The sequence below is a fragment of the Durio zibethinus genome, unplaced genomic scaffold (genome assembly GCF_047325235.1).
Source record: "Durio zibethinus cultivar Kanyao isolate XHJ-2024 unplaced genomic scaffold, ASM4732523v1 HiC_scaffold_61, whole genome shotgun sequence".
Lineage (NCBI taxonomy): Eukaryota > Viridiplantae > Streptophyta > Magnoliopsida > Malvales > Malvaceae > Durio > Durio zibethinus.
In genome coordinates, this window is record NW_028322684.1 from 1 (window position 1) to 20,772 (window position 20,772).

The window sequence follows — 20,772 nt, forward strand, 5'->3', positions numbered from 1 at the left end:
GCACCGGATCCCATCAGAACTCCGCAGTTAAGCGTGCTTGGGCGAGAGTAGTACTAGGATGGGTGACCTCCTGGGAAGTCCTCGTGTTGCACTCCTCGTTCTTTTTAATTTCCGGTATTCTTCCGTCGTTTATTGCCGTGCAGGCACTTGGGCTTGTTCGTTGATTGCCGTTCGCAGCACCTCACGTTCTTTTTAGTTTTTGGTATCCGTCCGTCGCAATTACTGCATACTTAATCGTTTGCTCGCCGATTACCGTTCGCGGCGATTAATCGATGACGGGTTGAGAAATCGATGAACCCCCTCTTCTTGGCGTATTGCGTAATCTTTTGGACGGGGGCTCGCGTGTGACACGTCGAGCAACGCACGGGAAAGGAAGGGTCGGATACATAATTTGCGCAAGAAGTGACGGGTGCGATCATACCAGCACTAAAGCACCGGATCCCATCAGAACTCCGCAGTTAAGCGTGCTTGGGCGAGAGTAGTACTAGGATGGGTGACCTCCTGGGAAGTCCTCGTGTTGCACTCCTCGTTCTTTTTAATTTCCGGTATTCTTCCGTCGTTTATTGCCGTGCAGGCACTTGGGCTTGTTCGTTGATTGCCGTTCGCAGCACCTCACGTTCTTTTTAGTTTTTGGTATCCGTCCGTCGCAATTACTGCATACTTAATCGTTTGCTCGCCGATTACCGTTCGCGGCGATTAATCGATGACGGGTTGAGAAATCGATGAACCCCCTCTTCTTGGCGTATTGCGTAATCTTTTGGACGGGGGCTCGCGTGTGACACGTCGAGCAACGCACGGGAAAGGAAGGGTCGGATACATAATTTGCGCAAGAAGTGACGGGTGCGATCATACCAGCACTAAAGCACCGGATCCCATCAGAACTCCGCAGTTAAGCGTGCTTGGGCGAGAGTAGTACTAGGATGGGTGACCTCCTGGGAAGTCCTCGTGTTGCACTCCTCGTTCTTTTTAATTTCCGGTATTCTTCCGTCGTTTATTGCCGTGCAGGCACTTGGGCTTGTTCGTTGATTGCCGTTCGCAGCACCTCACGTTCTTTTTAGTTTTTGGTATCCGTCCGTCGCAATTACTGCATACTTAATCGTTTGCTCGCCGATTACCGTTCGCGGCGATTAATCGATGACGGGTTGAGAAATCGATGAACCCCCTCTTCTTGGCGTATTGCGTAATCTTTTGGACGGGGGCTCGCGTGTGACACGTCGAGCAACGCACGGGAAAGGAAGGGTCGGATACATAATTTGCGCAAGAAGTGACGGGTGCGATCATACCAGCACTAAAGCACCGGATCCCATCAGAACTCCGCAGTTAAGCGTGCTTGGGCGAGAGTAGTACTAGGATGGGTGACCTCCTGGGAAGTCCTCGTGTTGCACTCCTCGTTCTTTTTAATTTCCGGTATTCTTCCGTCGTTTATTGCCGTGCAGGCACTTGGGCTTGTTCGTTGATTGCCGTTCGCAGCACCTCACGTTCTTTTTAGTTTTTGGTATCCGTCCGTCGCAATTACTGCATACTTAATCGTTTGCTCGCCGATTACCGTTCGCGGCGATTAATCGATGACGGGTTGAGAAATCGATGAACCCCCTCTTCTTGGCGTATTGCGTAATCTTTTGGACGGGGGCTCGCGTGTGACACGTCGAGCAACGCACGGGAAAGGAAGGGTCGGATACATAATTTGCGCAAGAAGTGACGGGTGCGATCATACCAGCACTAAAGCACCGGATCCCATCAGAACTCCGCAGTTAAGCGTGCTTGGGCGAGAGTAGTACTAGGATGGGTGACCTCCTGGGAAGTCCTCGTGTTGCACTCCTCGTTCTTTTTAATTTCCGGTATTCTTCCGTCGTTTATTGCCGTGCAGGCACTTGGGCTTGTTCGTTGATTGCCGTTCGCAGCACCTCACGTTCTTTTTAGTTTTTGGTATCCGTCCGTCGCAATTACTGCATACTTAATCGTTTGCTCGCCGATTACCGTTCGCGGCGATTAATCGATGACGGGTTGAGAAATCGATGAACCCCCTCTTCTTGGCGTATTGCGTAATCTTTTGGACGGGGGCTCGCGTGTGACACGTCGAGCAACGCACGGGAAAGGAAGGGTCGGATACATAATTTGCGCAAGAAGTGACGGGTGCGATCATACCAGCACTAAAGCACCGGATCCCATCAGAACTCCGCAGTTAAGCGTGCTTGGGCGAGAGTAGTACTAGGATGGGTGACCTCCTGGGAAGTCCTCGTGTTGCACTCCTCGTTCTTTTTAATTTCCGGTATTCTTCCGTCGTTTATTGCCGTGCAGGCACTTGGGCTTGTTCGTTGATTGCCGTTCGCAGCACCTCACGTTCTTTTTAGTTTTTGGTATCCGTCCGTCGCAATTACTGCATACTTAATCGTTTGCTCGCCGATTACCGTTCGCGGCGATTAATCGATGACGGGTTGAGAAATCGATGAACCCCCTCTTCTTGGCGTATTGCGTAATCTTTTGGACGGGGGCTCGCGTGTGACACGTCGAGCAACGCACGGGAAAGGAAGGGTCGGATACATAATTTGCGCAAGAAGTGACGGGTGCGATCATACCAGCACTAAAGCACCGGATCCCATCAGAACTCCGCAGTTAAGCGTGCTTGGGCGAGAGTAGTACTAGGATGGGTGACCTCCTGGGAAGTCCTCGTGTTGCACTCCTCGTTCTTTTTAATTTCCGGTATTCTTCCGTCGTTTATTGCCGTGCAGGCACTTGGGCTTGTTCGTTGATTGCCGTTCGCAGCACCTCACGTTCTTTTTAGTTTTTGGTATCCGTCCGTCGCAATTACTGCATACTTAATCGTTTGCTCGCCGATTACCGTTCGCGGCGATTAATCGATGACGGGTTGAGAAATCGATGAACCCCCTCTTCTTGGCGTATTGCGTAATCTTTTGGACGGGGGCTCGCGTGTGACACGTCGAGCAACGCACGGGAAAGGAAGGGTCGGATACATAATTTGCGCAAGAAGTGACGGGTGCGATCATACCAGCACTAAAGCACCGGATCCCATCAGAACTCCGCAGTTAAGCGTGCTTGGGCGAGAGTAGTACTAGGATGGGTGACCTCCTGGGAAGTCCTCGTGTTGCACTCCTCGTTCTTTTTAATTTCCGGTATTCTTCCGTCGTTTATTGCCGTGCAGGCACTTGGGCTTGTTCGTTGATTGCCGTTCGCAGCACCTCACGTTCTTTTTAGTTTTTGGTATCCGTCCGTCGCAATTACTGCATACTTAATCGTTTGCTCGCCGATTACCGTTCGCGGCGATTAATCGATGACGGGTTGAGAAATCGATGAACCCCCTCTTCTTGGCGTATTGCGTAATCTTTTGGACGGGGGCTCGCGTGTGACACGTCGAGCAACGCACGGGAAAGGAAGGGTCGGATACATAATTTGCGCAAGAAGTGACGGGTGCGATCATACCAGCACTAAAGCACCGGATCCCATCAGAACTCCGCAGTTAAGCGTGCTTGGGCGAGAGTAGTACTAGGATGGGTGACCTCCTGGGAAGTCCTCGTGTTGCACTCCTCGTTCTTTTTAATTTCCGGTATTCTTCCGTCGTTTATTGCCGTGCAGGCACTTGGGCTTGTTCGTTGATTGCCGTTCGCAGCACCTCACGTTCTTTTTAGTTTTTGGTATCCGTCCGTCGCAATTACTGCATACTTAATCGTTTGCTCGCCGATTACCGTTCGCGGCGATTAATCGATGACGGGTTGAGAAATCGATGAACCCCCTCTTCTTGGCGTATTGCGTAATCTTTTGGACGGGGGCTCGCGTGTGACACGTCGAGCAACGCACGGGAAAGGAAGGGTCGGATACATAATTTGCGCAAGAAGTGACGGGTGCGATCATACCAGCACTAAAGCACCGGATCCCATCAGAACTCCGCAGTTAAGCGTGCTTGGGCGAGAGTAGTACTAGGATGGGTGACCTCCTGGGAAGTCCTCGTGTTGCACTCCTCGTTCTTTTTAATTTCCGGTATTCTTCCGTCGTTTATTGCCGTGCAGGCACTTGGGCTTGTTCGTTGATTGCCGTTCGCAGCACCTCACGTTCTTTTTAGTTTTTGGTATCCGTCCGTCGCAATTACTGCATACTTAATCGTTTGCTCGCCGATTACCGTTCGCGGCGATTAATCGATGACGGGTTGAGAAATCGATGAACCCCCTCTTCTTGGCGTATTGCGTAATCTTTTGGACGGGGGCTCGCGTGTGACACGTCGAGCAACGCACGGGAAAGGAAGGGTCGGATACATAATTTGCGCAAGAAGTGACGGGTGCGATCATACCAGCACTAAAGCACCGGATCCCATCAGAACTCCGCAGTTAAGCGTGCTTGGGCGAGAGTAGTACTAGGATGGGTGACCTCCTGGGAAGTCCTCGTGTTGCACTCCTCGTTCTTTTTAATTTCCGGTATTCTTCCGTCGTTTATTGCCGTGCAGGCACTTGGGCTTGTTCGTTGATTGCCGTTCGCAGCACCTCACGTTCTTTTTAGTTTTTGGTATCCGTCCGTCGCAATTACTGCATACTTAATCGTTTGCTCGCCGATTACCGTTCGCGGCGATTAATCGATGACGGGTTGAGAAATCGATGAACCCCCTCTTCTTGGCGTATTGCGTAATCTTTTGGACGGGGGCTCGCGTGTGACACGTCGAGCAACGCACGGGAAAGGAAGGGTCGGATACATAATTTGCGCAAGAAGTGACGGGTGCGATCATACCAGCACTAAAGCACCGGATCCCATCAGAACTCCGCAGTTAAGCGTGCTTGGGCGAGAGTAGTACTAGGATGGGTGACCTCCTGGGAAGTCCTCGTGTTGCACTCCTCGTTCTTTTTAATTTCCGGTATTCTTCCGTCGTTTATTGCCGTGCAGGCACTTGGGCTTGTTCGTTGATTGCCGTTCGCAGCACCTCACGTTCTTTTTAGTTTTTGGTATCCGTCCGTCGCAATTACTGCATACTTAATCGTTTGCTCGCCGATTACCGTTCGCGGCGATTAATCGATGACGGGTTGAGAAATCGATGAACCCCCTCTTCTTGGCGTATTGCGTAATCTTTTGGACGGGGGCTCGCGTGTGACACGTCGAGCAACGCACGGGAAAGGAAGGGTCGGATACATAATTTGCGCAAGAAGTGACGGGTGCGATCATACCAGCACTAAAGCACCGGATCCCATCAGAACTCCGCAGTTAAGCGTGCTTGGGCGAGAGTAGTACTAGGATGGGTGACCTCCTGGGAAGTCCTCGTGTTGCACTCCTCGTTCTTTTTAATTTCCGGTATTCTTCCGTCGTTTATTGCCGTGCAGGCACTTGGGCTTGTTCGTTGATTGCCGTTCGCAGCACCTCACGTTCTTTTTAGTTTTTGGTATCCGTCCGTCGCAATTACTGCATACTTAATCGTTTGCTCGCCGATTACCGTTCGCGGCGATTAATCGATGACGGGTTGAGAAATCGATGAACCCCCTCTTCTTGGCGTATTGCGTAATCTTTTGGACGGGGGCTCGCGTGTGACACGTCGAGCAACGCACGGGAAAGGAAGGGTCGGATACATAATTTGCGCAAGAAGTGACGGGTGCGATCATACCAGCACTAAAGCACCGGATCCCATCAGAACTCCGCAGTTAAGCGTGCTTGGGCGAGAGTAGTACTAGGATGGGTGACCTCCTGGGAAGTCCTCGTGTTGCACTCCTCGTTCTTTTTAATTTCCGGTATTCTTCCGTCGTTTATTGCCGTGCAGGCACTTGGGCTTGTTCGTTGATTGCCGTTCGCAGCACCTCACGTTCTTTTTAGTTTTTGGTATCCGTCCGTCGCAATTACTGCATACTTAATCGTTTGCTCGCCGATTACCGTTCGCGGCGATTAATCGATGACGGGTTGAGAAATCGATGAACCCCCTCTTCTTGGCGTATTGCGTAATCTTTTGGACGGGGGCTCGCGTGTGACACGTCGAGCAACGCACGGGAAAGGAAGGGTCGGATACATAATTTGCGCAAGAAGTGACGGGTGCGATCATACCAGCACTAAAGCACCGGATCCCATCAGAACTCCGCAGTTAAGCGTGCTTGGGCGAGAGTAGTACTAGGATGGGTGACCTCCTGGGAAGTCCTCGTGTTGCACTCCTCGTTCTTTTTAATTTCCGGTATTCTTCCGTCGTTTATTGCCGTGCAGGCACTTGGGCTTGTTCGTTGATTGCCGTTCGCAGCACCTCACGTTCTTTTTAGTTTTTGGTATCCGTCCGTCGCAATTACTGCATACTTAATCGTTTGCTCGCCGATTACCGTTCGCAGGCGATTAATCGATGACGGGTTGAGAAATCGATGAACCCCCTCTTCTTGGCGTATTGCGTAATCTTTTGGACGGGGGCTCGCGTGTGACACGTCGAGCAACGCACGGGAAAGGAAGGGTCGGATACATAATTTGCGCAAGAAGTGACGGGTGCGATCATACCAGCACTAAAGCACCGGATCCCATCAGAACTCCGCAGTTAAGCGTGCTTGGGCGAGAGTAGTACTAGGATGGGTGACCTCCTGGGAAGTCCTCGTGTTGCACTCCTCGTTCTTTTTAATTTCCGGTATTCTTCCGTCGTTTATTGCCGTGCAGGCACTTGGGCTTGTTCGTTGATTGCCGTTCGCAGCACCTCACGTTCTTTTTAGTTTTTGGTATCCGTCCGTCGCAATTACTGCATACTTAATCGTTTGCTCGCCGATTACCGTTCGCGGCGATTAATCGATGACGGGTTGAGAAATCGATGAACCCCCTCTTCTTGGCGTATTGCGTAATCTTTTGGACGGGGGCTCGCGTGTGACACGTCGAGCAACGCACGGGAAAGGAAGGGTCGGATACATAATTTGCGCAAGAAGTGACGGGTGCGATCATACCAGCACTAAAGCACCGGATCCCATCAGAACTCCGCAGTTAAGCGTGCTTGGGCGAGAGTAGTACTAGGATGGGTGACCTCCTGGGAAGTCCTCGTGTTGCACTCCTCGTTCTTTTTAATTTCCGGTATTCTTCCGTCGTTTATTGCCGTGCAGGCACTTGGGCTTGTTCGTTGATTGCCGTTCGCAGCACCTCACGTTCTTTTTAGTTTTTGGTATCCGTCCGTCGCAATTACTGCATACTTAATCGTTTGCTCGCCGATTACCGTTCGCGGCGATTAATCGATGACGGGTTGAGAAATCGATGAACCCCCTCTTCTTGGCGTATTGCGTAATCTTTTGGACGGGGGCTCGCGTGTGACACGTCGAGCAACGCACGGGAAAGGAAGGGTCGGATACATAATTTGCGCAAGAAGTGACGGGTGCGATCATACCAGCACTAAAGCACCGGATCCCATCAGAACTCCGCAGTTAAGCGTGCTTGGGCGAGAGTAGTACTAGGATGGGTGACCTCCTGGGAAGTCCTCGTGTTGCACTCCTCGTTCTTTTTAATTTCCGGTATTCTTCCGTCGTTTATTGCCGTGCAGGCACTTGGGCTTGTTCGTTGATTGCCGTTCGCAGCACCTCACGTTCTTTTTAGTTTTTGGTATCCGTCCGTCGCAATTACTGCATACTTAATCGTTTGCTCGCCGATTACCGTTCGCGGCGATTAATCGATGACGGGTTGAGAAATCGATGAACCCCCTCTTCTTGGCGTATTGCGTAATCTTTTGGACGGGGGCTCGCGTGTGACACGTCGAGCAACGCACGGGAAAGGAAGGGTCGGATACATAATTTGCGCAAGAAGTGACGGGTGCGATCATACCAGCACTAAAGCACCGGATCCCATCAGAACTCCGCAGTTAAGCGTGCTTGGGCGAGAGTAGTACTAGGATGGGTGACCTCCTGGGAAGTCCTCGTGTTGCACTCCTCGTTCTTTTTAATTTCCGGTATTCTTCCGTCGTTTATTGCCGTGCAGGCACTTGGGCTTGTTCGTTGATTGCCGTTCGCAGCACCTCACGTTCTTTTTAGTTTTTGGTATCCGTCCGTCGCAATTACTGCATACTTAATCGTTTGCTCGCCGATTACCGTTCGCGGCGATTAATCGATGACGGGTTGAGAAATCGATGAACCCCCTCTTCTTGGCGTATTGCGTAATCTTTTGGACGGGGGCTCGCGTGTGACACGTCGAGCAACGCACGGGAAAGGAAGGGTCGGATACATAATTTGCGCAAGAAGTGACGGGTGCGATCATACCAGCACTAAAGCACCGGATCCCATCAGAACTCCGCAGTTAAGCGTGCTTGGGCGAGAGTAGTACTAGGATGGGTGACCTCCTGGGAAGTCCTCGTGTTGCACTCCTCGTTCTTTTTAATTTCCGGTATTCTTCCGTCGTTTATTGCCGTGCAGGCACTTGGGCTTGTTCGTTGATTGCCGTTCGCAGCACCTCACGTTCTTTTTAGTTTTTGGTATCCGTCCGTCGCAATTACTGCATACTTAATCGTTTGCTCGCCGATTACCGTTCGCGGCGATTAATCGATGACGGGTTGAGAAATCGATGAACCCCCTCTTCTTGGCGTATTGCGTAATCTTTTGGACGGGGGCTCGCGTGTGACACGTCGAGCAACGCACGGGAAAGGAAGGGTCGGATACATAATTTGCGCAAGAAGTGACGGGTGCGATCATACCAGCACTAAAGCACCGGATCCCATCAGAACTCCGCAGTTAAGCGTGCTTGGGCGAGAGTAGTACTAGGATGGGTGACCTCCTGGGAAGTCCTCGTGTTGCACTCCTCGTTCTTTTTAATTTCCGGTATTCTTCCGTCGTTTATTGCCGTGCAGGCACTTGGGCTTGTTCGTTGATTGCCGTTCGCAGCACCTCACGTTCTTTTTAGTTTTTGGTATCCGTCCGTCGCAATTACTGCATACTTAATCGTTTGCTCGCCGATTACCGTTCGCGGCGATTAATCGATGACGGGTTGAGAAATCGATGAACCCCCTCTTCTTGGCGTATTGCGTAATCTTTTGGACGGGGGCTCGCGTGTGACACGTCGAGCAACGCACGGGAAAGGAAGGGTCGGATACATAATTTGCGCAAGAAGTGACGGGTGCGATCATACCAGCACTAAAGCACCGGATCCCATCAGAACTCCGCAGTTAAGCGTGCTTGGGCGAGAGTAGTACTAGGATGGGTGACCTCCTGGGAAGTCCTCGTGTTGCACTCCTCGTTCTTTTTAATTTCCGGTATTCTTCCGTCGTTTATTGCCGTGCAGGCACTTGGGCTTGTTCGTTGATTGCCGTTCGCAGCACCTCACGTTCTTTTTAGTTTTTGGTATCCGTCCGTCGCAATTACTGCATACTTAATCGTTTGCTCGCCGATTACCGTTCGCGGCGATTAATCGATGACGGGTTGAGAAATCGATGAACCCCCTCTTCTTGGCGTATTGCGTAATCTTTTGGACGGGGGCTCGCGTGTGACACGTCGAGCAACGCACGGGAAAGGAAGGGTCGGATACATAATTTGCGCAAGAAGTGACGGGTGCGATCATACCAGCACTAAAGCACCGGATCCCATCAGAACTCCGCAGTTAAGCGCGCTTGGGCGAGAGTAGTACTAGGATGGGTGACCTCCTGGGAAGTCCTCGTGTTGCACTCCTCGTTCTTTTTAATTTCCGGTATTCTTCCGTCGTTTATTGCCGTGCAGGCACTTGGGCTTGTTCGTTGATTGCCGTTCGCAGCACCTCACGTTCTTTTTAGTTTTTGGTATCCGTCCGTCGCAATTACTGCATACTTAATCGTTTGCTCGCCGATTACCGTTCGCGGCGATTAATCGATGACGGGTTGAGAAATCGATGAACCCCCTCTTCTTGGCGTATTGCGTAATCTTTTGGACGGGGGCTCGCGTGTGACACGTCGAGCAACGCACGGGAAAGGAAGGGTCGGATACATAATTTGCGCAAGAAGTGACGGGTGCGATCATACCAGCACTAAAGCACCGGATCCCATCAGAACTCCGCAGTTAAGCGCGCTTGGGCGAGAGTAGTACTAGGATGGGTGACCTCCTGGGAAGTCCTCGTGTTGCACTCCTCGTTCTTTTTAATTTCCGGTATTCTTCCGTCGTTTATTGCCGTGCAGGCACTTGGGCTTGTTCGTTGATTGCCGTTCGCAGCACCTCACGTTCTTTTTAGTTTTTGGTATCCGTCCGTCGCAATTACTGCATACTTAATCGTTTGCTCGCCGATTACCGTTCGCGGCGATTAATCGATGACGGGTTGAGAAATCGATGAACCCCCTCTTCTTGGCGTATTGCGTAATCTTTTGGACGGGGGCTCGCGTGTGACACGTCGAGCAACGCACGGGAAAGGAAGGGTCGGATACATAATTTGCGCAAGAAGTGACGGGTGCGATCATACCAGCACTAAAGCACCGGATCCCATCAGAACTCCGCAGTTAAGCGCGCTTGGGCGAGAGTAGTACTAGGATGGGTGACCTCCTGGGAAGTCCTCGTGTTGCACTCCTCGTTCTTTTTAATTTCCGGTATTCTTCCGTCGTTTATTGCCGTGCAGGCACTTGGGCTTGTTCGTTGATTGCCGTTCGCAGCACCTCACGTTCTTTTTAGTTTTTGGTATCCGTCCGTCGCAATTACTGCATACTTAATCGTTTGCTCGCCGATTACCGTTCGCGGCGATTAATCGATGACGGGTTGAGAAATCGATGAACCCCCTCTTCTTGGCGTATTGCGTAATCTTTTGGACGGGGGCTCGCGTGTGACACGTCGAGCAACGCACGGGAAAGGAAGGGTCGGATACATAATTTGCGCAAGAAGTGACGGGTGCGATCATACCAGCACTAAAGCACCGGATCCCATCAGAACTCCGCAGTTAAGCGCGCTTGGGCGAGAGTAGTACTAGGATGGGTGACCTCCTGGGAAGTCCTCGTGTTGCACTCCTCGTTCTTTTTAATTTCCGGTATTCTTCCGTCGTTTATTGCCGTGCAGGCACTTGGGCTTGTTCGTTGATTGCCGTTCGCAGCACCTCACGTTCTTTTTAGTTTTTGGTATCCGTCCGTCGCAATTACTGCATACTTAATCGTTTGCTCGCCGATTACCGTTCGCGGCGATTAATCGATGACGGGTTGAGAAATCGATGAACCCCCTCTTCTTGGCGTATTGCGTAATCTTTTGGACGGGGGCTCGCGTGTGACACGTCGAGCAACGCACGGGAAAGGAAGGGTCGGATACATAATTTGCGCAAGAAGTGACGGGTGCGATCATACCAGCACTAAAGCACCGGATCCCATCAGAACTCCGCAGTTAAGCGCGCTTGGGCGAGAGTAGTACTAGGATGGGTGACCTCCTGGGAAGTCCTCGTGTTGCACTCCTCGTTCTTTTTAATTTCCGGTATTCTTCCGTCGTTTATTGCCGTGCAGGCACTTGGGCTTGTTCGTTGATTGCCGTTCGCAGCACCTCACGTTCTTTTTAGTTTTTGGTATCCGTCCGTCGCAATTACTGCATACTTAATCGTTTGCTCGCCGATTACCGTTCGCGGCGATTAATCGATGACGGGTTGAGAAATCGATGAACCCCCTCTTCTTGGCGTATTGCGTAATCTTTTGGACGGGGGCTCGCGTGTGACACGTCGAGCAACGCACGGGAAAGGAAGGGTCGGATACATAATTTGCGCAAGAAGTGACGGGTGCGATCATACCAGCACTAAAGCACCGGATCCCATCAGAACTCCGCAGTTAAGCGCGCTTGGGCGAGAGTAGTACTAGGATGGGTGACCTCCTGGGAAGTCCTCGTGTTGCACTCCTCGTTCTTTTTAATTTCCGGTATTCTTCCGTCGTTTATTGCCGTGCAGGCACTTGGGCTTGTTCGTTGATTGCCGTTCGCAGCACCTCACGTTCTTTTTAGTTTTTGGTATCCGTCCGTCGCAATTACTGCATACTTAATCGTTTGCTCGCCGATTACCGTTCGCGGCGATTAATCGATGACGGGTTGAGAAATCGATGAACCCCCTCTTCTTGGCGTATTGCGTAATCTTTTGGACGGGGGCTCGCGTGTGACACGTCGAGCAACGCACGGGAAAGGAAGGGTCGGATACATAATTTGCGCAAGAAGTGACGGGTGCGATCATACCAGCACTAAAGCACCGGATCCCATCAGAACTCCGCAGTTAAGCGTGCTTGGGCGAGAGTAGTACTAGGATGGGTGACCTCCTGGGAAGTCCTCGTGTTGCACTCCTCGTTCTTTTTAATTTCCGGTATTCTTCCGTCGTTTATTGCCGTGCAGGCACTTGGGCTTGTTCGTTGATTGCCGTTCGCAGCACCTCACGTTCTTTTTAGTTTTTGGTATCCGTCCGTCGCAATTACTGCATACTTAATCGTTTGCTCGCCGATTACCGTTCGCGGCGATTAATCGATGACGGGTTGAGAAATCGATGAACCCCCTCTTCTTGGCGTATTGCGTAATCTTTTGGACGGGGGCTCGCGTGTGACACGTCGAGCAACGCACGGGAAAGGAAGGGTCGGATACATAATTTGCGCAAGAAGTGACGGGTGCGATCATACCAGCACTAAAGCACCGGATCCCATCAGAACTCCGCAGTTAAGCGCGCTTGGGCGAGAGTAGTACTAGGATGGGTGACCTCCTGGGAAGTCCTCGTGTTGCACTCCTCGTTCTTTTTAATTTCCGGTATTCTTCCGTCGTTTATTGCCGTGCAGGCACTTGGGCTTGTTCGTTGATTGCCGTTCGCAGCACCTCACGTTCTTTTTAGTTTTTGGTATCCGTCCGTCGCAATTACTGCATACTTAATCGTTTGCTCGCCGATTACCGTTCGCGGCGATTAATCGATGACGGGTTGAGAAATCGATGAACCCCCTCTTCTTGGCGTATTGCGTAATCTTTTGGACGGGGGCTCGCGTGTGACACGTCGAGCAACGCACGGGAAAGGAAGGGTCGGATACATAATTTGCGCAAGAAGTGACGGGTGCGATCATACCAGCACTAAAGCACCGGATCCCATCAGAACTCCGCAGTTAAGCGCGCTTGGGCGAGAGTAGTACTAGGATGGGTGACCTCCTGGGAAGTCCTCGTGTTGCACTCCTCGTTCTTTTTAATTTCCGGTATTCTTCCGTCGTTTATTGCCGTGCAGGCACTTGGGCTTGTTCGTTGATTGCCGTTCGCAGCACCTCACGTTCTTTTTAGTTTTTGGTATCCGTCCGTCGCAATTACTGCATACTTAATCGTTTGCTCGCCGATTACCGTTCGCGGCGATTAATCGATGACGGGTTGAGAAATCGATGAACCCCCTCTTCTTGGCGTATTGCGTAATCTTTTGGACGGGGGCTCGCGTGTGACACGTCGAGCAACGCACGGGAAAGGAAGGGTCGGATACATAATTTGCGCAAGAAGTGACGGGTGCGATCATACCAGCACTAAAGCACCGGATCCCATCAGAACTCCGCAGTTAAGCGCGCTTGGGCGAGAGTAGTACTAGGATGGGTGACCTCCTGGGAAGTCCTCGTGTTGCACTCCTCGTTCTTTTTAATTTCCGGTATTCTTCCGTCGTTTATTGCCGTGCAGGCACTTGGGCTTGTTCGTTGATTGCCGTTCGCAGCACCTCACGTTCTTTTTAGTTTTTGGTATCCGTCCGTCGCAATTACTGCATACTTAATCGTTTGCTCGCCGATTACCGTTCGCGGCGATTAATCGATGACGGGTTGAGAAATCGATGAACCCCCTCTTCTTGGCGTATTGCGTAATCTTTTGGACGGGGGCTCGCGTGTGACACGTCGAGCAACGCACGGGAAAGGAAGGGTCGGATACATAATTTGCGCAAGAAGTGACGGGTGCGATCATACCAGCACTAAAGCACCGGATCCCATCAGAACTCCGCAGTTAAGCGTGCTTGGGCGAGAGTAGTACTAGGATGGGTGACCTCCTGGGAAGTCCTCGTGTTGCACTCCTCGTTCTTTTTAATTTCCGGTATTCTTCCGTCGTTTATTGCCGTGCAGGCACTTGGGCTTGTTCGTTGATTGCCGTTCGCAGCACCTCACGTTCTTTTTAGTTTTTGGTATCCGTCCGTCGCAATTACTGCATACTTAATCGTTTGCTCGCCGATTACCGTTCGCGGCGATTAATCGATGACGGGTTGAGAAATCGATGAACCCCCTCTTCTTGGCGTATTGCGTAATCTTTTGGACGGGGGCTCGCGTGTGACACGTCGAGCAACGCACGGGAAAGGAAGGGTCGGATACATAATTTGCGCAAGAAGTGACGGGTGCGATCATACCAGCACTAAAGCACCGGATCCCATCAGAACTCCGCAGTTAAGCGTGCTTGGGCGAGAGTAGTACTAGGATGGGTGACCTCCTGGGAAGTCCTCGTGTTGCACTCCTCGTTCTTTTTAATTTCCGGTATTCTTCCGTCGTTTATTGCCGTGCAGGCACTTGGGCTTGTTCGTTGATTGCCGTTCGCAGCACCTCACGTTCTTTTTAGTTTTTGGTATCCGTCCGTCGCAATTACTGCATACTTAATCGTTTGCTCGCCGATTACCGTTCGCGGCGATTAATCGATGACGGGTTGAGAAATCGATGAACCCCCTCTTCTTGGCGTATTGCGTAATCTTTTGGACGGGGGCTCGCGTGTGACACGTCGAGCAACGCACGGGAAAGGAAGGGTCGGATACATAATTTGCGCAAGAAGTGACGGGTGCGATCATACCAGCACTAAAGCACCGGATCCCATCAGAACTCCGCAGTTAAGCGTGCTTGGGCGAGAGTAGTACTAGGATGGGTGACCTCCTGGGAAGTCCTCGTGTTGCACTCCTCGTTCTTTTTAATTTCCGGTATTCTTCCGTCGTTTATTGCCGTGCAGGCACTTGGGCTTGTTCGTTGATTGCCGTTCGCAGCACCTCACGTTCTTTTTAGTTTTTGGTATCCGTCCGTCGCAATTACTGCATACTTAATCGTTTGCTCGCCGATTACCGTTCGCGGCGATTAATCGATGACGGGTTGAGAAATCGATGAAACCCCCTCTTCTTGGCGTATTGCGTAATCTTTTGGACGGGGGCTCGCGTGTGACACGTCGAGCAACGCACGGGAAAGGAAGGGTCGGATACATAATTTGCGCAAGAAGTGACGGGTGCGATCATACCAGCACTAAAGCACCGGATCCCATCAGAACTCCGCAGTTAAGCGTGCTTGGGCGAGAGTAGTACTAGGATGGGTGACCTCCTGGGAAGTCCTCGTGTTGCACTCCTCGTTCTTTTTAATTTCCGGTATTCTTCCGTCGTTTATTGCCGTGCAGGCACTTGGGCTTGTTCGTTGATTGCCGTTCGCAGCACCTCACGTTCTTTTTAGTTTTTGGTATCCGTCCGTCGCAATTACTGCATACTTAATCGTTTGCTCGCCGATTACCGTTCGCGGCGATTAATCGATGACGGGTTGAGAAATCGATGAACCCCCCTCTTCTTGGCGTATTGCGTAATCTTTTGGACGGGGGCTCGCGTGTGACACGTCGAGCAACGCACGGGAAAGGAAGGGTCGGATACATAATTTGCGCAAGAAGTGACGGGTGCGATCATACCAGCACTAAAGCACCGGATCCCATCAGAACTCCGCAGTTAAGCGTGCTTGGGCGAGAGTAGTACTAGGATGGGTGACCTCCTGGGAAGTCCTCGTGTTGCACTCCTCGTTCTTTTTAATTTCCGGTATTCTTCCGTCGTTTATTGCCGTGCAGGCACTTGGGCTTGTTCGTTGATTGCCGTTCGCAGCACCTCACGTTCTTTTTAGTTTTTGGTATCCGTCCGTCGCAATTACTGCATACTTAATCGTTTGCTCGCCGATTACCGTTCGCGGCGATTAATCGATGACGGGTTGAGAAATCGATGAACCCCCTCTTCTTGGCGTATTGCGTAATCTTTTGGACGGGGGCTCGCGTGTGACACGTCGAGCAACGCACGGGAAAGGAAGGGTCGGATACATAATTTGCGCAAGAAGTGACGGGTGCGATCATACCAGCACTAAAGCACCGGATCCCATCAGAACTCCGCAGTTAAGCGTGCTTGGGCGAGAGTAGTACTAGGATGGGTGACCTCCTGGGAAGTCCTCGTGTTGCACTCCTCGTTCTTTTTAATTTCCGGTATTCTTCCGTCGTTTATTGCCGTGCAGGCACTTGGGCTTGTTCGTTGATTGCCGTTCGCAGCACCTCACGTTCTTTTTAGTTTTTGGTATCCGTCCGTCGCAATTACTGCATACTTAATCGTTTGCTCGCCGATTACCGTTCGCGGCGATTAATCGATGACGGGTTGAGAAATCGATGAACCCCCTCTTCTTGGCGTATTGCGTAATCTTTTGGACGGGGCTCGCGTGTGACACGTCGAGCAACGCACGGGAAAGGAAGGGTCGGATACATAATTTGCGCAAGAAGTGACGGGTGCGATCATACCAGCACTAAAGCACCGGATCCCATCAGAACTCCGCAGTTAAGCGTGCTTGGGCGAGAGTAGTACTAGGATGGGTGACCTCCTGGGAAGTCCTCGTGTTGCACTCCTCGTTCTTTTTAATTTCCGGTATTCTTCCGTCGTTTATTGCCGTGCAGGCACTTGGGCTTGTTCGTTGATTGCCGTTCGCAGCACCTCACGTTCTTTTTAGTTTTTGGTATCCGTCCGTCGCAATTACTGCATACTTAATCGTTTGCTCGCCGATTACCGTTCGCGGCGATTAATCGATGACGGGTTGAGAAATCGATGAACCCCCTCTTCTTGGCGTATTGCGTAATCTTTTGGACGGGGGCTCGCGTGTGACACGTCGAGCAACGCACGGGAAAGGAAGGGTCGGATACATAATTTGCGCAAGAAGTGACGGGTGCGATCATACCAGCACTAAAGCACCGGATCCCATCAGAACTCCGCAGTTAAGCGCGCTTGGGCGAGAGTAGTACTAGGATGGGTGACCTCCTGGGAAGTCCTCGTGTTGCACTCCTCGTTCTTTTTAATTTCCGGTATTCTTCCGTCGTTTATTGCCGTGCAGGCACTTGGGCTTGTTCGTTGATTGCCGTTCGCAGCACCTCACGTTCTTTTTAGTTTTTGGTATCCGTCCGTCGCAATTACTGCATACTTAATCGTTTGCTCGCCGATTACCGTTCGCGGCGATTAATCGATGACGGGTTGAGAAATCGATGAACCCCCTCTTCTTGGCGTATTGCGTAATCTTTTGGACGGGGGCTCGCGTGTGACACGTCGAGCAACGCACGGGAAAGGAAGGGTCGGATACATAATTTGCGCAAGAAGTGACGGGTGCGATCACACCAGCACTAAAGCACCGGATCCCATCAGAACTCCGCAGTTAAGCGTGCTTGGGCGAGAGTAGTACTAGGATGGGTGACCTCCTGGGAAGTCCTCGTGTTGCACTCCTCGTTCTTTTTAATTTCCGGTATTCTTCCGTCGTTTATTGCCGTGCAGGCACTTGGGCTTGTTCGTTGATTGCCGTTCGCAGCACCTCACGTTCTTTTTAGTTTTTGGTATCCGTCCGTCGCAATTACTGCATACTTAATCGTTTGCTCGCCGATTACCGTTCGCGGCGATTAATCGATGACGGGTTGAGAAATCGATGAACCCCCTCTTCTTGGCGTATTGCGTAATCTTTTGGACGGGGGCTCGCGTGTGACACGTCGAGCAACGCACGGGAAAGGAAGGGTCGGATACATAATTTGCGCAAGAAGTGACGGGTGCGATCATACCAGCACTAAAGCACCGGATCCCATCAGAACTCCGCAGTTAAGCGTGCTTGGGCGAGAGTAGTACTAGGATGGGTGACCTCCTGGGAAGTCCTCGTGTTGCACTCCTCGTTCTTTTTAATTTCCGGTATTCTTCCGTCGTTTATTGCCGTGCAGGCACTTGGGCTTGTTCGTTGATTGCCGTTCGCAGCACCTCACGTTCTTTTTAGTTTTTGGTATCCGTCCGTCGCAATTACTGCATACTTAATCGTTTGCTCGCCGATTACCGTTCGCGGCGATTAATCGATGACGGGTTGAGAAATCGATGAACCCCCTCTTCTTGGCGTATTGCGTAATCTTTTGGACGGGGGCTCGCGTGTGACACGTCGAGCAACGCACGGGAAAGGAAGGGTCGGATACATAATTTGCGCAAGAAGTGACGGGTGCGATCATACCAGCACTAAAGCACCGGATCCCATCAGAACTCCGCAGTTAAGCGTGCTTGGGCGAGAGTAGTACTAGGATGGGTGACCTCCTGGGAAGTCCTCGTGTTGCACTCCTCGTTCTTTTTAATTTCCGGTATTCTTCCGTCGTTTATTGCCGTGCAGGCACTTGGGCTTGTTCGTTGATTGCCGTTCGCAGCACCTCACGTTCTTTTTAGTTTTTGGTATCCGTCCGTCGCAATTACTGCATACTTAATCGTTTGCTCGCCGATTACCGTTCGCGGCGATTAATCGATGACGGGTTGAGAAATCGATGAACCCCCTCTTCTTGGCGTATTGCGTAATCTTTTGGACGGGGGCTCGCGTGTGACACGTCGAGCAACGCACGGGAAAGGAAGGGTCGGATACATAATTTGCGCAAGAAGTGACGGGTGCGATCATACCAGCACTAAAGCACCGGATCCCATCAGAACTCCGCAGTTAAGCGCGCTTGGGCGAGAGTAGTACTAGGATGGGTGACCTCCTGGGAAGTCCTCGTGTTGCACTCCTCGTTCTTTTTAATTTCCGGTATTCTTCCGTCGTTTATTGCCGTGCAGGCACTTGGGCTTGTTCGTTGATTGCCGTTCGCAGCACCTCACGTTCTTTTTAGTTTTTGGTATCCGTCCGTCGCAATTACTGCATACTTAATCGTTTGCTCGCCGATTACCGTTCGCGGCGATTAATCGATGACGGGTTGAGAAATCGATGAACCCCCTCTTCTTGGCGTATTGCGTAATCTTTTGGACGGGGGCTCGCGTGTGACACGTCGAGCAACGCACGGGAAAGGAAGGGTCGGATACATAATTTGCGCAAGAAGTGACGGGTGCGATCATACCAGCACTAAAGCACCGGATCCCATCAGAACTCCGCAGTTAAGCGTGCTTGGGCGAGAGTAGTACTAGGATGGGTGACCTCCTGGGAAGTCCTCGTGTTGCACTCCTCGTTCTTTTTAATTTCCGGTATTCTTCCGTCGTTTATTGCCGTGCAGGCACTTGGGCTTGTTCGTTGATTGCCGTTCGCAGCACCTCACGTTCTTTTTAGTTTTTGGTATCCGTCCGTCGCAATTACTGCATACTTAATCGTTTGCTCGCCGATTACCGTTCGCGGCGATTAATCGATGACGGGTTGAGAAATCGATGAACCCCCTCTTCTTGGCGTATTGCGTAATCTTTTGGACGGGGGCTCGCGTGTGACACGTCGAGCAACGCACGGGAAAGGAAGGGTCGGATACATAATTTGCGCAAGAAGTGACGGGTGCGATCATACCAGCACTAAAGCACCGGATCCCATCAGAACTCCGCAGTTAAGCGCGCTTGGGCGAGAGTAGTACTAGGATGGGTGACCTCCTGGGAAGTCCTCGTGTTGCACTCCTCGTTCTTTTTAATTTCCGGTATTCTTCCGTCGTTTATTGCCGTTCGCAGCACCTCACGTTCTTTTTAGTTTTTGGTATCCGTCCGTCGCAATTACTGCATACTTAATCGTTTGCTCGCCGATTACCGTTCGCGGCGATTAATCGATGACGGGTTGAGAAATCGATGAACCCCCTCTTCTTGGCGTATTGCGTAATCTTTTGGACGGGGGCTCGCGTGTGACACGTCGAGCAACGCACGGGAAAGGAAGGGTCGGATACATAATTTGCGCAAGAAGTGACGGGTGCGATCATACCAGCACTAAAGCACCGGATCCCATCAGAACTCCGCAGTTAAGCGTGCTTGGGCGAGAGTAGTACTAGGATGGGTGACCTCCTGGGAAGTCCTCGTGTTGCACTCCTCGTTCTTTTTAATTTCCGGTATTCTTCCGTCGTTTATTGCCGTGCAGGCACTTGGGCTTGTTCGTTGATTGCCGTTCGCAGCACCTCACGTTCTTTTTAGTTTTTGGTATCCGTCCGTCGCAATTACTGCATACTTAATCGTTTGCTCGCCGATTACCGTTCGCGGCGATTAATCGATGACGGGTTGAGAAATCGATGAACCCCCTCTTCTTGGCGTATTGCGTAATCTTTTGGACGGGGGCTCGCGTGTGACACGTCGAGCAACGCACGGGAAAGGAAGGGTCGGATACATAATTTGCGCAAGAAGTGACGGGTGCGATCATACCAGCACTAAAGCACCGGATCCCATCAGAACTCCGCAGTTAAGCGTGCTTGGGCGAGAGTAGTACTAGGATGGGTGACCTCCTGGGAAGTCCTCGTGTTGCACTCCTCGTTCTTTTTAATTTCCGGTATTCTTCCGTCGTTTATTGCCGTGCAGGCACTTGGGCTTGTTCGTTGATTGCCGTTCGCAGCACCTCACGTTCTTTTTAGTTTTTGGTATCCGTCCGTCGCAATTACTGCATACTTAATCGTTTGCTCGCCGATTACCGTTCGCGGCGATTAATCGATGACGGGTTGAGAAATCGATGAACCCCCTCTTCTTGGCGTATTGCGTAATCTTTTGGACGGGGGCTCGCGTGTGACACGTCGAGCAACGCACGGGAAAGGAAGGGTCGGATACATAATTTGCGCAAGAAGTGACGGGTGCGATCATACCAGCACTAAAGCACCGGATCCCATCAGAACTCCGCAGTTAAGCGTGCTTGGGCGAGAGTAGTACTAGGATGGGTGACCTCCTGGGAAGTCCTCGTGTTGCACTCCTCGTTCTTTTTAATTTCCG

General features: G+C 51.3%; 48 non-coding genes and 1 pseudogene across 48 annotated transcripts; all 49 read left to right on the forward strand.

Moving 5' to 3' along the window:
* On the forward strand, positions 1–95 carry LOC149510135 (5S ribosomal RNA; annotated as a pseudogene; the record flags this gene model as incomplete).
* Positions 96–407: 312 nt separating this feature from the next.
* LOC149510136 (5S ribosomal RNA) lies at positions 408–526 on the forward strand. Its single transcript, XR_016335587.1, has one exon. It is a non-coding gene; the product is annotated as a 5S ribosomal RNA (ribosomal RNA).
* Positions 527–838: 312 nt separating this feature from the next.
* Positions 839–957, forward strand: LOC149510137 (5S ribosomal RNA). The gene has a single exon (XR_016335615.1). It is a non-coding gene; the product is annotated as a 5S ribosomal RNA (ribosomal RNA).
* Positions 958–1,269: 312 nt separating this feature from the next.
* Positions 1,270–1,388, forward strand: LOC149510138 (5S ribosomal RNA). The gene has a single exon (XR_016335627.1). It is a non-coding gene; the product is annotated as a 5S ribosomal RNA (ribosomal RNA).
* Positions 1,389–1,700: 312 nt separating this feature from the next.
* LOC149510139 (5S ribosomal RNA) lies at positions 1,701–1,819 on the forward strand. Its single transcript, XR_016335640.1, has one exon. It is a non-coding gene; the product is annotated as a 5S ribosomal RNA (ribosomal RNA).
* Positions 1,820–2,131: 312 nt separating this feature from the next.
* LOC149510140 (5S ribosomal RNA) lies at positions 2,132–2,250 on the forward strand. The gene has a single exon (XR_016335652.1). It is a non-coding gene; the product is annotated as a 5S ribosomal RNA (ribosomal RNA).
* Positions 2,251–2,562: 312 nt separating this feature from the next.
* On the forward strand, positions 2,563–2,681 carry LOC149510141 (5S ribosomal RNA). The gene has a single exon (XR_016335593.1). It is a non-coding gene; the product is annotated as a 5S ribosomal RNA (ribosomal RNA).
* A 312-nt stretch (positions 2,682–2,993) lies between these two features.
* On the forward strand, positions 2,994–3,112 carry LOC149510142 (5S ribosomal RNA). The gene has a single exon (XR_016335605.1). It is a non-coding gene; the product is annotated as a 5S ribosomal RNA (ribosomal RNA).
* A 312-nt stretch (positions 3,113–3,424) lies between these two features.
* LOC149510143 (5S ribosomal RNA) lies at positions 3,425–3,543 on the forward strand. Its single transcript, XR_016335607.1, has one exon. It is a non-coding gene; the product is annotated as a 5S ribosomal RNA (ribosomal RNA).
* A 312-nt stretch (positions 3,544–3,855) lies between these two features.
* Positions 3,856–3,974, forward strand: LOC149510144 (5S ribosomal RNA). The gene has a single exon (XR_016335608.1). It is a non-coding gene; the product is annotated as a 5S ribosomal RNA (ribosomal RNA).
* A 312-nt stretch (positions 3,975–4,286) lies between these two features.
* Positions 4,287–4,405, forward strand: LOC149510145 (5S ribosomal RNA). The gene has a single exon (XR_016335609.1). It is a non-coding gene; the product is annotated as a 5S ribosomal RNA (ribosomal RNA).
* Positions 4,406–4,717: 312 nt separating this feature from the next.
* On the forward strand, positions 4,718–4,836 carry LOC149510146 (5S ribosomal RNA). Its single transcript, XR_016335610.1, has one exon. It is a non-coding gene; the product is annotated as a 5S ribosomal RNA (ribosomal RNA).
* A 312-nt stretch (positions 4,837–5,148) lies between these two features.
* On the forward strand, positions 5,149–5,267 carry LOC149510147 (5S ribosomal RNA). The gene has a single exon (XR_016335611.1). It is a non-coding gene; the product is annotated as a 5S ribosomal RNA (ribosomal RNA).
* Positions 5,268–5,579: 312 nt separating this feature from the next.
* Positions 5,580–5,698, forward strand: LOC149510148 (5S ribosomal RNA). The gene has a single exon (XR_016335612.1). It is a non-coding gene; the product is annotated as a 5S ribosomal RNA (ribosomal RNA).
* Positions 5,699–6,010: 312 nt separating this feature from the next.
* LOC149510149 (5S ribosomal RNA) lies at positions 6,011–6,129 on the forward strand. The gene has a single exon (XR_016335613.1). It is a non-coding gene; the product is annotated as a 5S ribosomal RNA (ribosomal RNA).
* Positions 6,130–6,442: 313 nt separating this feature from the next.
* LOC149510150 (5S ribosomal RNA) lies at positions 6,443–6,561 on the forward strand. The gene has a single exon (XR_016335614.1). It is a non-coding gene; the product is annotated as a 5S ribosomal RNA (ribosomal RNA).
* Positions 6,562–6,873: 312 nt separating this feature from the next.
* LOC149510151 (5S ribosomal RNA) lies at positions 6,874–6,992 on the forward strand. The gene has a single exon (XR_016335616.1). It is a non-coding gene; the product is annotated as a 5S ribosomal RNA (ribosomal RNA).
* A 312-nt stretch (positions 6,993–7,304) lies between these two features.
* Positions 7,305–7,423, forward strand: LOC149510152 (5S ribosomal RNA). Its single transcript, XR_016335618.1, has one exon. It is a non-coding gene; the product is annotated as a 5S ribosomal RNA (ribosomal RNA).
* Positions 7,424–7,735: 312 nt separating this feature from the next.
* Positions 7,736–7,854, forward strand: LOC149510153 (5S ribosomal RNA). Its single transcript, XR_016335619.1, has one exon. It is a non-coding gene; the product is annotated as a 5S ribosomal RNA (ribosomal RNA).
* Positions 7,855–8,166: 312 nt separating this feature from the next.
* Positions 8,167–8,285, forward strand: LOC149510154 (5S ribosomal RNA). The gene has a single exon (XR_016335620.1). It is a non-coding gene; the product is annotated as a 5S ribosomal RNA (ribosomal RNA).
* Positions 8,286–8,597: 312 nt separating this feature from the next.
* LOC149510155 (5S ribosomal RNA) lies at positions 8,598–8,716 on the forward strand. Its single transcript, XR_016335621.1, has one exon. It is a non-coding gene; the product is annotated as a 5S ribosomal RNA (ribosomal RNA).
* Positions 8,717–9,028: 312 nt separating this feature from the next.
* LOC149510156 (5S ribosomal RNA) lies at positions 9,029–9,147 on the forward strand. The gene has a single exon (XR_016335622.1). It is a non-coding gene; the product is annotated as a 5S ribosomal RNA (ribosomal RNA).
* A 312-nt stretch (positions 9,148–9,459) lies between these two features.
* On the forward strand, positions 9,460–9,578 carry LOC149510157 (5S ribosomal RNA). The gene has a single exon (XR_016335591.1). It is a non-coding gene; the product is annotated as a 5S ribosomal RNA (ribosomal RNA).
* Positions 9,579–9,890: 312 nt separating this feature from the next.
* Positions 9,891–10,009, forward strand: LOC149510158 (5S ribosomal RNA). Its single transcript, XR_016335592.1, has one exon. It is a non-coding gene; the product is annotated as a 5S ribosomal RNA (ribosomal RNA).
* A 312-nt stretch (positions 10,010–10,321) lies between these two features.
* Positions 10,322–10,440, forward strand: LOC149510159 (5S ribosomal RNA). Its single transcript, XR_016335594.1, has one exon. It is a non-coding gene; the product is annotated as a 5S ribosomal RNA (ribosomal RNA).
* A 312-nt stretch (positions 10,441–10,752) lies between these two features.
* Positions 10,753–10,871, forward strand: LOC149510160 (5S ribosomal RNA). Its single transcript, XR_016335595.1, has one exon. It is a non-coding gene; the product is annotated as a 5S ribosomal RNA (ribosomal RNA).
* Positions 10,872–11,183: 312 nt separating this feature from the next.
* On the forward strand, positions 11,184–11,302 carry LOC149510161 (5S ribosomal RNA). The gene has a single exon (XR_016335597.1). It is a non-coding gene; the product is annotated as a 5S ribosomal RNA (ribosomal RNA).
* Positions 11,303–11,614: 312 nt separating this feature from the next.
* On the forward strand, positions 11,615–11,733 carry LOC149510162 (5S ribosomal RNA). Its single transcript, XR_016335598.1, has one exon. It is a non-coding gene; the product is annotated as a 5S ribosomal RNA (ribosomal RNA).
* A 312-nt stretch (positions 11,734–12,045) lies between these two features.
* Positions 12,046–12,164, forward strand: LOC149510163 (5S ribosomal RNA). The gene has a single exon (XR_016335623.1). It is a non-coding gene; the product is annotated as a 5S ribosomal RNA (ribosomal RNA).
* Positions 12,165–12,476: 312 nt separating this feature from the next.
* On the forward strand, positions 12,477–12,595 carry LOC149510164 (5S ribosomal RNA). Its single transcript, XR_016335599.1, has one exon. It is a non-coding gene; the product is annotated as a 5S ribosomal RNA (ribosomal RNA).
* A 312-nt stretch (positions 12,596–12,907) lies between these two features.
* LOC149510165 (5S ribosomal RNA) lies at positions 12,908–13,026 on the forward strand. Its single transcript, XR_016335600.1, has one exon. It is a non-coding gene; the product is annotated as a 5S ribosomal RNA (ribosomal RNA).
* Positions 13,027–13,338: 312 nt separating this feature from the next.
* Positions 13,339–13,457, forward strand: LOC149510166 (5S ribosomal RNA). The gene has a single exon (XR_016335601.1). It is a non-coding gene; the product is annotated as a 5S ribosomal RNA (ribosomal RNA).
* Positions 13,458–13,769: 312 nt separating this feature from the next.
* LOC149510167 (5S ribosomal RNA) lies at positions 13,770–13,888 on the forward strand. Its single transcript, XR_016335624.1, has one exon. It is a non-coding gene; the product is annotated as a 5S ribosomal RNA (ribosomal RNA).
* A 312-nt stretch (positions 13,889–14,200) lies between these two features.
* Positions 14,201–14,319, forward strand: LOC149510168 (5S ribosomal RNA). Its single transcript, XR_016335625.1, has one exon. It is a non-coding gene; the product is annotated as a 5S ribosomal RNA (ribosomal RNA).
* A 312-nt stretch (positions 14,320–14,631) lies between these two features.
* Positions 14,632–14,750, forward strand: LOC149510169 (5S ribosomal RNA). The gene has a single exon (XR_016335626.1). It is a non-coding gene; the product is annotated as a 5S ribosomal RNA (ribosomal RNA).
* Positions 14,751–15,063: 313 nt separating this feature from the next.
* On the forward strand, positions 15,064–15,182 carry LOC149510170 (5S ribosomal RNA). Its single transcript, XR_016335629.1, has one exon. It is a non-coding gene; the product is annotated as a 5S ribosomal RNA (ribosomal RNA).
* A 313-nt stretch (positions 15,183–15,495) lies between these two features.
* On the forward strand, positions 15,496–15,614 carry LOC149510171 (5S ribosomal RNA). Its single transcript, XR_016335630.1, has one exon. It is a non-coding gene; the product is annotated as a 5S ribosomal RNA (ribosomal RNA).
* A 312-nt stretch (positions 15,615–15,926) lies between these two features.
* Positions 15,927–16,045, forward strand: LOC149510172 (5S ribosomal RNA). Its single transcript, XR_016335631.1, has one exon. It is a non-coding gene; the product is annotated as a 5S ribosomal RNA (ribosomal RNA).
* Positions 16,046–16,356: 311 nt separating this feature from the next.
* On the forward strand, positions 16,357–16,475 carry LOC149510173 (5S ribosomal RNA). The gene has a single exon (XR_016335632.1). It is a non-coding gene; the product is annotated as a 5S ribosomal RNA (ribosomal RNA).
* Positions 16,476–16,787: 312 nt separating this feature from the next.
* Positions 16,788–16,906, forward strand: LOC149510174 (5S ribosomal RNA). The gene has a single exon (XR_016335602.1). It is a non-coding gene; the product is annotated as a 5S ribosomal RNA (ribosomal RNA).
* Positions 16,907–17,218: 312 nt separating this feature from the next.
* LOC149510175 (5S ribosomal RNA) lies at positions 17,219–17,337 on the forward strand. The gene has a single exon (XR_016335590.1). It is a non-coding gene; the product is annotated as a 5S ribosomal RNA (ribosomal RNA).
* A 312-nt stretch (positions 17,338–17,649) lies between these two features.
* LOC149510176 (5S ribosomal RNA) lies at positions 17,650–17,768 on the forward strand. Its single transcript, XR_016335633.1, has one exon. It is a non-coding gene; the product is annotated as a 5S ribosomal RNA (ribosomal RNA).
* A 312-nt stretch (positions 17,769–18,080) lies between these two features.
* Positions 18,081–18,199, forward strand: LOC149510177 (5S ribosomal RNA). The gene has a single exon (XR_016335634.1). It is a non-coding gene; the product is annotated as a 5S ribosomal RNA (ribosomal RNA).
* Positions 18,200–18,511: 312 nt separating this feature from the next.
* LOC149510178 (5S ribosomal RNA) lies at positions 18,512–18,630 on the forward strand. Its single transcript, XR_016335603.1, has one exon. It is a non-coding gene; the product is annotated as a 5S ribosomal RNA (ribosomal RNA).
* A 312-nt stretch (positions 18,631–18,942) lies between these two features.
* Positions 18,943–19,061, forward strand: LOC149510179 (5S ribosomal RNA). The gene has a single exon (XR_016335635.1). It is a non-coding gene; the product is annotated as a 5S ribosomal RNA (ribosomal RNA).
* Positions 19,062–19,373: 312 nt separating this feature from the next.
* LOC149510180 (5S ribosomal RNA) lies at positions 19,374–19,492 on the forward strand. Its single transcript, XR_016335604.1, has one exon. It is a non-coding gene; the product is annotated as a 5S ribosomal RNA (ribosomal RNA).
* Positions 19,493–19,772: 280 nt separating this feature from the next.
* Positions 19,773–19,891, forward strand: LOC149510181 (5S ribosomal RNA). The gene has a single exon (XR_016335636.1). It is a non-coding gene; the product is annotated as a 5S ribosomal RNA (ribosomal RNA).
* A 312-nt stretch (positions 19,892–20,203) lies between these two features.
* On the forward strand, positions 20,204–20,322 carry LOC149510182 (5S ribosomal RNA). Its single transcript, XR_016335637.1, has one exon. It is a non-coding gene; the product is annotated as a 5S ribosomal RNA (ribosomal RNA).
* Positions 20,323–20,634: 312 nt separating this feature from the next.
* On the forward strand, positions 20,635–20,753 carry LOC149510183 (5S ribosomal RNA). The gene has a single exon (XR_016335638.1). It is a non-coding gene; the product is annotated as a 5S ribosomal RNA (ribosomal RNA).
* The last annotated feature ends 19 nt before the right edge of the window (positions 20,754–20,772 follow it).